Source organism: Sturnira hondurensis, unplaced genomic scaffold, assembly GCF_014824575.4.
Source record: "Sturnira hondurensis isolate 20B ecotype Veracruz unplaced genomic scaffold, ASM1482457v3 Scaffold0004338, whole genome shotgun sequence".
NCBI classification, from domain to species: Eukaryota; Metazoa; Chordata; class Mammalia; order Chiroptera; family Phyllostomidae; genus Sturnira; species Sturnira hondurensis.
The window spans coordinates 3,682,130-3,691,861 of record NW_028076969.1 but is presented as its reverse complement, the minus strand read 5'-3'; positions in this window follow the sequence as shown (position 1 = coordinate 3,691,861).

Sequence of the window (9,732 nt, the reverse complement as noted above, 5' to 3'; positions counted from 1 at the left end):
CTAGGCCTCTTTGAGTCTTGCTTTTTGCTAAAAACTCCCTCACCCGGACTTGTGGTTAACATTTATTGCAAAATAATTTCTTAAAATCCATGCTAAACCTTCCCAGTATTGAGTGTAACCAGTTCAACCACTTTTGCCTTTTCATTTGCTAATATCCCTCTTCTGTAATGTGATTAGCAGCTTTGGCTCCTTTGTTTTCTGTTAAAGGTAACCACCTAAAGCAGGCTGTGCATAGTAAATGAGGACCATCATATAATGTTCTGAGAAACCCAATAAAGGCCAGTCACAGCAAGGGCCAGGGCTTTCACTCCCCTTGAGAGAGAAAGCCATGCTGTCCCTTTTCCTCCACCAGACTCGATGGTCCATGTGAATATTTCTCCCCCATCCACAATGTCATGGACCCTATGAGCCGGGGTCTGTATCAATTTACCATGCACAGCAGGTGGACATGTGTGGCATGAGCTGTGGGGAAACGGGCCTCCTCTTGCTGAGGCAGCCAGAGACAGAGAAAGGATTTTTTTTTTCTTAAGAAGGTGCTTGGTTAAGGGAATATGTTCATTTCGATCTTTCTACTGTACTAAATTTAAAGCCTTCCTGAAAAGTTGAGCCCCTTTGTAGCTCCACCACTAGTATACAAGAGTGCTATTTCCCAAGACAAATTCTGTATATATTTTTCATTTTTGCCTACCCGACAAGTGAAAAATAGTACCTTGTTTTAAATATTATTTCTTTTTGTATGTTTAATGGCTTTGTTATTTCTTTCTGTGTGTGGATATCCTGTGTGTCATGCTCTTGTCTTTTGATTACAGATTTAAGCATTTCTAATAAACATTTTAATTCTTTGTTATAGAAATTGCAAGTAAATTTTCCTGGCTTTTTTGCCATGTAGAAGTTTTACATTTTTTATTTTTATTAAATTTATTTTTCTTTTTGCAGTTTTTTAAAAACAGATTTTATTTATTTTTAGAGAGAGGGGAAGGGAGGAAGAAAAGGAGAGAAACATCAATTAGTCACCTCTAGCACATGCCCTCTGCCTGGACCCACCTGCAACCCAGGCATGTGCCCCATCCAGAATCAAACCAGCTCCCCCTCACTCTGCAGAGCAATGCCCGGCTGACAGTCACACTGGTCAGGGTTCTTTACAGTTTTTACTTTTGAAGTCATGCTTAAGAAGACCTTTCCTATCTCTTAAGACATAAATGTTGCTCACATATCTTTTTGGTATTTTTCAGTATATGAATATTTCTTTTTCCTTACATAAAGTTAAAACTTGAAGACTTCCGCCAATATGGAGGCATAGGTGGAAACATCGTGCCTTCTCCCACAACCAAGTTTGAATACAACAAAGGTTTGGAGAACAAAGACACAGCCACAAAACAGAAAATTGAATTATATGGAAGTCCGACAACAACTAACCGTGCTACTGGGACGGTAAGAGGGGTGGAGCCAGCAGCAGAGCAGGGTCCGGCAGGAAAGATCCTCAGACCTAGGCGCGCAACTGGCCCGGACCCAGTCAGGGTGTGGGGCAGACTGACCATAGTCACACATTCACGCACAGTGAGATGGGCCACGCAGGCCCCAGGGGGCAAGGGCTGACGATGGTGGCACACTTGCGTGCAGTGGGATGAAAGGAGCAGGCCCCAGTGACAGTAGCGGCTGCCGCACCTGTGGGGGCCGCAGCAGGAGATGGCAGATGGGACGCCATTGTTCCTCGTTGACCCTGCCCCCACATACAGTGTCACAACCCAGTGACTGAGTTGCCCTGCTCTGGTGAACACCTAGGGCTCTGATCCTGCTACCTAACAGGCACAAACAGCCCAAAAGATGGTGCAAGAAGAACTCAAAGTCCCAAAGCCGATAACTCTAAGCAACTGAGAAATTGCCAGCCTCTCAGAAGCACAGTTCAAGACACTGTTTATCAGGATGCTCACAGAACTGGTAGATTATAGTCACAAATTAGAGAAACATATGAAGGCTAAACTAATTGAAATGAAGGGAGATGCACAGGAAACCAATAGTGATGGAAAGGAAACTGGGACTCAAATCAATGGAATGGACCAGAAGGAAGAACAAAACATCCCACCAGAAAGGAATGAAGAAATGAGAATTCAAAAAAATGAGGAGAGGCTTAGGAACCTCCAGGACATCTTTAAACGTTCCAACATCCGGATTATAGGGGTACCAGAAGGGGGAAAGAAACAGCCACGAGTGGAAAACTTATTTGAACAAATAATAAAGGAGAACTTCCCCAGTCTGGCAAAGGAAATAGACTTCCAGGAAATCCAGGAAGCTCAGAGAGTCCCAAAGAAGTTGGACCCAAGAAGGAACACACCAAGGCACATCATAATTACATTAGCCAAGACTAAAATGAAGGAGAGAATCCTAGAAGCAGCAAGGGATAAGGGGACAGTCACCTACAAAGGAGTACCCATCAGACTGTCAGCGGATTTCTCAAAAGAGACCTTACAGGCAAGAAGGGGCTGGAAAGAAGTATTCCAAGTCATGAAATCCAAAGACCTACAGCCAAGATTGCTTTATCCAGCAAAACTTTCATTTAGAATGGAAGGACAGATAAAGTGCTTCTCAGATAAGGTCAAGTTCAAGGAGTTCATCATCACCAAGCCCTTATTATATGAAATGCTAAAGGGACTTATATAAGAAAAAGAAGATGAAAAATATGAACAGTGAAAGGACAGCAAACTCACAGTTATTAACAACCACACCTAAAACAAAAGCAAACCAAGAGGACAGCTAGATCAGGAGTGGAACCATAGAAATGAAGAACACATGGAGGGTTAGCAACAGGGGAGTGGGAGGAGGAGAAGGGGGGAGAAGGTACAGAAAATAGCATAGACAGTAGGTAGAAAATAGATAGGGGGGAGGGCAAGAATAGTGGGGGAAATATAGAATCTAAAGAACTTGAGACACGTGGTTATAAACTAAGGGGAGGAGAATGGTGGGAGAGGGAGTGTGTGGGTGGAGGGGAATGAAGGGGGGGAATTGAACAACTGTAATGGTATAATCAACAAAATATATTTTTTTAAAATATATTTTAAGTTAAAACTTAAGTATGTAGCTCAATACATTTTTCCATATGTATACATCTATGTATACACCATCAGATCAAGATGTAGAATCTCCAGCCAAGACGGAACTGTGTATACATACTGTTCCTCCTCGCACCACCAAAAGAAGGACAGCGACAAATTTAAAAACAAAAAACAACCAGAACTGACAGAAAACCGAACTATATGGAAGTCTGACAACCAAGGAGTTAAAGAAGAAACATTCATCCAGACCTGTAGGAGGGGTGAAGACAGGCATCCAGGTGGAGAGGACTCATGGCAAGGCAGTGGCTGGCGGACCCTGCGAGGCAGTGGATTGAGGAGTGGGCAGTCCCACATTCATGTTCAGATAAACCAGGAGGAACAACTGGGAAGCACAATAGATGGAGCAACTCAGGGTTTCAGTGTGGGGAACTAAAGCCTCAAAGCCTCTGACTGAAAACAGCTGTGGGGCTTGATCTGGCAGTTGGAGAAACTCCTAGCCTCAACAAGAGTTCTTTGGAGAGACCCGCAGGGTCCTAGAAGGTACAAAAACCCACCCACCCAGGAATCAGCACCAGAAAGGCCCGATTTGATTTTGGGTAGTGGGGGAAGTGAGTGTAAACTGGCAAAGAGCAGAGTGAGCACCACTGTTCCCTCTCAGACTCCTCCCCCCACATGCAGAGTCACAATGTAGCAATGTGGGTTTCCCTGCCCTGGTGAACATCTAAGGCTCCACCCCTTTCTACATAACAGGTGTGCCAAGACAAAAAAGTGGCCCAAATGAAAGAATAGATCAAAGCTCCAGAAAAAATACAAACAAATGATGAGATAGCCAACCTATCAGATGCACAGTTCAAAACACTAGTAATCAGGATGCGCACAGAATTTGTTGAATATGGTCACAACTTAGAGGAAAAAATGAAGTGTATGCTAAGTGAAATAAAGGAAAATGTACTGGGAACCAACAGTGAAAGGAAGGAAACTGGGACTAAAATAAATGGTTTGGAGCAGAAGGAAGAAATAAACATTCAACAGAACAGAATGAAGAAGCAAGAATTTAAAAAAATGATGATAGGCTGAGGAACCTCCAAGACAACTTTAAACTTTCCAACATCCAAGTCATAGGGGTGCCAGAAGGAGAAGAACAAGAGCAAGAAATTGAAAACTTATTTGAAAACATAACAAAGGAGAACTTCCCCAATCTGGCAAAGGAAATAGACTTCCAGGAAGGCCAGGAAGCTCACAGAGTCCCAAAGAAGTTGGACCTGAGGAAGCACACTCCAAGGCACATTATAGTTACATTAGCCAAGATTAAAGGTAAGGAGAGAATCTTAAAAGCAACAAGGGAAAAGGACACAGTTACCTACAAAAGAGTTCCCATAAAACTGTCAGCTGATTTCTCAAAAGGAACTTTACAGGTAAGAAGGGGCTGGAAAGAAGTATTCTAAGTCATGAAAGGCAAGGACCTACCATCCAAGATTGCTCTATCCAGCAAAGCTGGAAATGATAGCAAAGCTATCATTTAGAATGGAAGGGCAGATAAAGTGCTTCCCAGATAAGGTCAAGTTAAACGAACTCATCATCACCAAGCCATTATTATATGAAATGTTAAAGGGAGTAATCTAGGAAAAAGAAGATAAATAATATGAATGGTAAAATAACAACAAACCCACAACTATTAACAGCTGAACCTAAAAACAAAAACAAAAACAAACTAAGCAAACAACTAGAACAGGAACAGAAATGGAAATCACATGGAGGGTTATCAGCAGGGGAGTGGGAGAGGGATAGAGGGAGAAAAAGTAAGGAAGTAAGTAGCATAAATGATAGGTAGAAAATAGACAGGAGGAGGTTAAGAATAGTATAGGAAATAGAGAAGCCAAAGAACTTATATGTATGACCCATGGACATGAACTAAAGGGAGGGAATGTGGGTGGGAGCGGGTGTGCAGGGTGGAGGAGAATAAAGGGGGAAAATGGGACAACTGTAATAGCATAATCAATAAAATATATTTTAAAAAGTAATAAAAATATACAGTTCACTAGCATCTAGTAGATTGACAATGCTGTGTAACCACATTTCTATCAGTTTCCAAGTATTTCCTAATCTCAAAGAAAACCTCATATCCGTTAAGCAGTCACTCTCCATTTCCCTTTCCTCGCAGTCTCTTGAAACCACAAACCTATTTTCTGTTTTTATGGATTTACCTATTTGGGATATATTTCATATAAATGGAATCATACAATATGAGGTGTTTTGTTACTGAATTTTTTGACTTAGTATAATGTTTTTGAGGTTCATCTAGTGTGGTAGCATGTATTAGTATTTGTTCATTTTTATAGCTGAATAATATTCTATTGTAATGTATATACCCCATTTTGTTTATCTGTTCTTCTGTTGATGGTCATTTGTGTTGTTTTTACCTTTTGGCTATTGTGAATATTTTTGGTATGAATGTTAGTGTGCAAATATTTGAGTTCTCGTTTTCAATTCTTTGGAATCCTTATTGGGAAATGGCTGAATCATGGTAATTCTATGTTTAACTTTTGAGGAACCAACAGATTGTTTTCCATCAGCTGCACCATTTTGTATTATGGTGCATGAGGTCCCAGCAGTGCGTGAGGTCCCCCATCTCCACACATCATTACCAACACTTGTTATTTCCCATGTTCAATTATAGACGTAGTACTGAGTGTGAAGTGGTATTTCCTTGTGGTCTTGATTCCTCAATGACTAAGAATGTTCATGTGTGTTTATTGGTCTTTTTCTCTTGAGAAATACCTGGTTAAGTCCTTTGCTCATTTTTTTTTAGTTGTTTGTGTTTGGGGGGGTTGTAAGAATTATCTATATATTCTGGATACTAGATCCTTATCATATATATAATTTGTAAATATATTCCCCCATGCTCTTTCATGATGATGTCTTTTGACAGTTTAAAATTTTAAAAAAAATATATTTTATTGATTATGCCATTACAGTTGTCCTATTCCCCCTTCATTCCCCTCCGCCCTGCACACCCTTCCCCCACCATCCCCCCTTTAGTTTATGTCCATGTGTCACAAGTTTTTTAGATTCTATATTTCCCCTACTATTCTTGCCCACCCCCTATCTATTCTCTACCTACCATCTATGCTACTTATTCTCTGTACCTTCTCCCCCCTTCTCCTCCTCCCACTCCCCTGTTGCTAACCCTCCATGTGATCTCTATTTCTATGGTTCCCCTCCTGATTTAGCTGTCCTCTTAGTTTGCTTTTACTTTAGGTGTGGTTGTTAATAACTGTGAGTTTGCTGTCCTTTCGCTGTTCATATTTTTTATCTTCTTTTTCTTAGATAAGACCCTTTAACACTTCATATAATAAGAGCTTGGTGATGATGAATTCCTTGAATTTGATCTTATCTGAGAAGCACTTTATCTGTCCTTCCATTCTATAACTGAAAGCTTTGCTGGATAGAGCAATGTTGGATGTATGTCTTTGGATTTCATGACTTAGAATACTTCTTTCCAGCCCCTTCTTGCCTGTAAGGTCTCTTTTGAGAAATCTGCTGACAGTCTGATGGGTACTCCTTTGTAGGTGACTGTCCCCTTATCTCTTGCTGCTTCTAGGATTCTCTCCTTCATTTTAATCTTGGCTAGTACTTATGATGTGCCTTGGTGTGTTCCGTCTTGGGGCCAACTTCTTTGGGACTCTCTGAGCTTCCTGGATTTCCTGGAAGTCTATTTCCTTTGCCAGACTGAGGAATTTCTCCTTTATTATTTGTTCAAATAAGTTTTCCAATCGTCGCTGTTCCTTTTCCCCCTCTGGTACCCCTATAATTTGGATGTTGGAACGTTTAAAGATGTCCTGGAGGTTCCTAAGCCTCTCCTCATTTTTTTGAATTCTCATTTCTTCATTCCTTTCTGGTTGGATGTTTTGTTCTTCCTTCTGGTCCATTCCATTGATTTGAGTCCCAGTTTCCTTTCCATCACTATTGGTTTCCTGTGCATCTCCCTTCATTTCAATTAGTTTAGCCTTCATATGTTCCTCTAATTTGTGACTATAATCAACCAGTTCTGTGAGCATCCTGATAAACAGTGTCTTGAACTGTGCTTCTGAGAGGCTGGCAATTTCTCGGTCACTTAGAGTTATCGGCTCTGGGACTTTGAGTTCTTCTTGCGCCATCTTTTGGGCTGTTTGTGCCTGTTAGGTAGCAGGATTGGAGCCCTAGGTGTTCACCAGAGCAGGGCAACTCAGTCGCTGGGTTGTGACGCTGTATGTGGGGGCAAGGTCAACGAGGAGCAATGACGTCCCGTCTGCCACCTCCTGCCTCGGCCCCCACAGGTGCGGCAGCTGCTACCATCACTGGGGCCCGAGTGTTTCGTCCCACTGCACACGAGTGTGCCACCATCGTCATCCCTCGTCCCCTGGGGCCTGCGTGGTCTCACTGTGCGCGACTGTGCGATTGTGGTCAGTCTGCCCCACGCCCTGACTGGGTCCGGGCCACTTGCGTGCCTAGGTCGGGGGATCTGTCCTGCCTGACCCTGCTCCGCTGCTGGCTCCACCCCTCTTACCGTCCCGGTAGCACGGTTAGTTGTAGTCAGACTTCCGTATAATTCAATTTTCTGTTCTTTGGCTGTGTCTTTGTTCTCCAACCTTTGTTGTATTCAAACTTGGTTGTGGGAGAAGGCACAGTGTTTCCACCTATGCCTCCATCTTGGCGGAAGTCCCCCCATTAATATTTTTTTAATGGAACATTCTACATTTGTAACTGGGTCCAGAATTTGGTGTGTTCCAGAATATAGAATAATAAGCCTGGGGGAAGGGACACATGGAGCAGGGCCATTGAGAGTTATTTTGCAGATTACCTTCATACCTGACATGCAAAACAGTTATTTTGTATAACAATAACAGCAGACTAGTCTTCCAGCCAAAATGGAGCCAGAAGGTATGCATAACTCTGACCCATGATGTAACTGGGAGGCAGCTCCCTTTAGTTACAGCACCTGTGTGAGAGCTTGGAGATAGTTTGCTCCACAGCACAGGGCCACGCCTGTCTAGACTTACTATGGTAGCCCAGAAAGGCGGAACACTGCAGGAGTGCTGGCAGGTGTAACCCATTGTGGGAGGAGCTGGAAATGGGATTAGGAGGAGGTTCCAGGCTGGGATTTAAACTAAAGGTGGGCTGCCGAAAGAGAGGGAGACAATGCAGGACAACGAGAAAGGAAAATGCAAGAGCACGCAGGAAGGAAAGAGGTGAAAGGATTCTCACTGGTGGGCCTTGGGAAGGTGCCACGTGGTTTTGGATTAAGAACTGGAGGTCTTGGTGGCGCAGTTGATGGTGCTGGGGATTGTGGGACACCTGCCCAGTGGAGCACGAATGGCTGAGAGAAACTGGGAGAAGTGAGCTGTGGACTTCTTTCTCTTGTGGAGCACGGTACTTCTGATTGGCATGTTCTGAGACTGGCCTGACTGGGCAAAGGAGGGAAGGAGGGACTGTGTGTCTTTGTGGGTGTTTTAAGGGACTTTGGGATTTTAACGGCAACATTCTGCCATTATTCTACACCTGTATAACTTTTGAATATATAGTTCCTTTCCTTTTTACCAAACTCTGGCATTGAGAGCCCCAATTTCTAAGGTCAGTGGGCAAAGGTCCACAGTACAGAGAGACCCTGGGGGAGGGGGCTTATTTGGGTAACAGTGTGCGACTCCCTCTACCCCCCACCATGGGTCCATTCTGTAACACATCCATATCATATCTCCAGTTTCTTTTGAAGAACTGGAAAATCTGTCAGTACTGGGCCTGCAGTTCTACGTCTTAAGCATCGCCTAGTGAGGAACAGTTGCCCAGTCCAGGCAGGACATGCATTCTTCAATTTCCCTACATTTCCTTCCTGCCCTTTAATCATTTCAGTTACCTGACTGGTTCCTTCACCCACTTTACTTTTCAATCTCTTATTGTTATATGACTAAGTATCCAGGCTTTGAGACAGACAACACTGGGTCTGAATGTTGTCCTCACCACTTAAAAGCTGCATATCCATAGGCAAGTGAAATGTCTTCTGTGATTTTTAGTATCTCTACTTGTAAATGCAAATAAACATAACTACTCAGTTGAGTTGTTGACAAATGTGTGCCTAACATTCAGGAAGTAAATAGTAGTTATAAGTTTTCCTGTAAATGTATTAAAGCCATTTTTTGTGTCCCTTGCTAATGTTTGGATTTTTTTTTTGAGTATATTTGTTTTAAAAGGTTCATCCTATGTAATTTGAGTTTTATCGATGTGAACTGAATTTTCTTTCCTAATATATTTTCTAAATGGCTAGACTGGCATGGCTTAGTTGGTTGGGCATCGTCCTGCAGAGCACAGGAAGTGTTGCCGGTTTAATTCCCGGTTAGGGCGCATGCCTGGGTTGCAAGTTCAGTCTCTCTAGTGAGAGCAACTGATTGATGTTTCTCTCTCACAGTGATGTTTCTCTTCTTCTCTTTCTCCCTCCCTTCCCCTCTCTTTTAAAATAAGTAAATAAAATCTTTAAAAGAAATAAATGGCTAAGGCTAATATGTAGGGAAGGTAACAATTTTTGTTTTCCTTTTACCTTGCCATCTTTTTTACTTTATTAAATTAAATAAATTCTCAGAATTATTGGATTTTCTTAATAGATAATGGTAATGATAACCTTTCCTCTTCCTTTATAGTATTTATGCCTCTT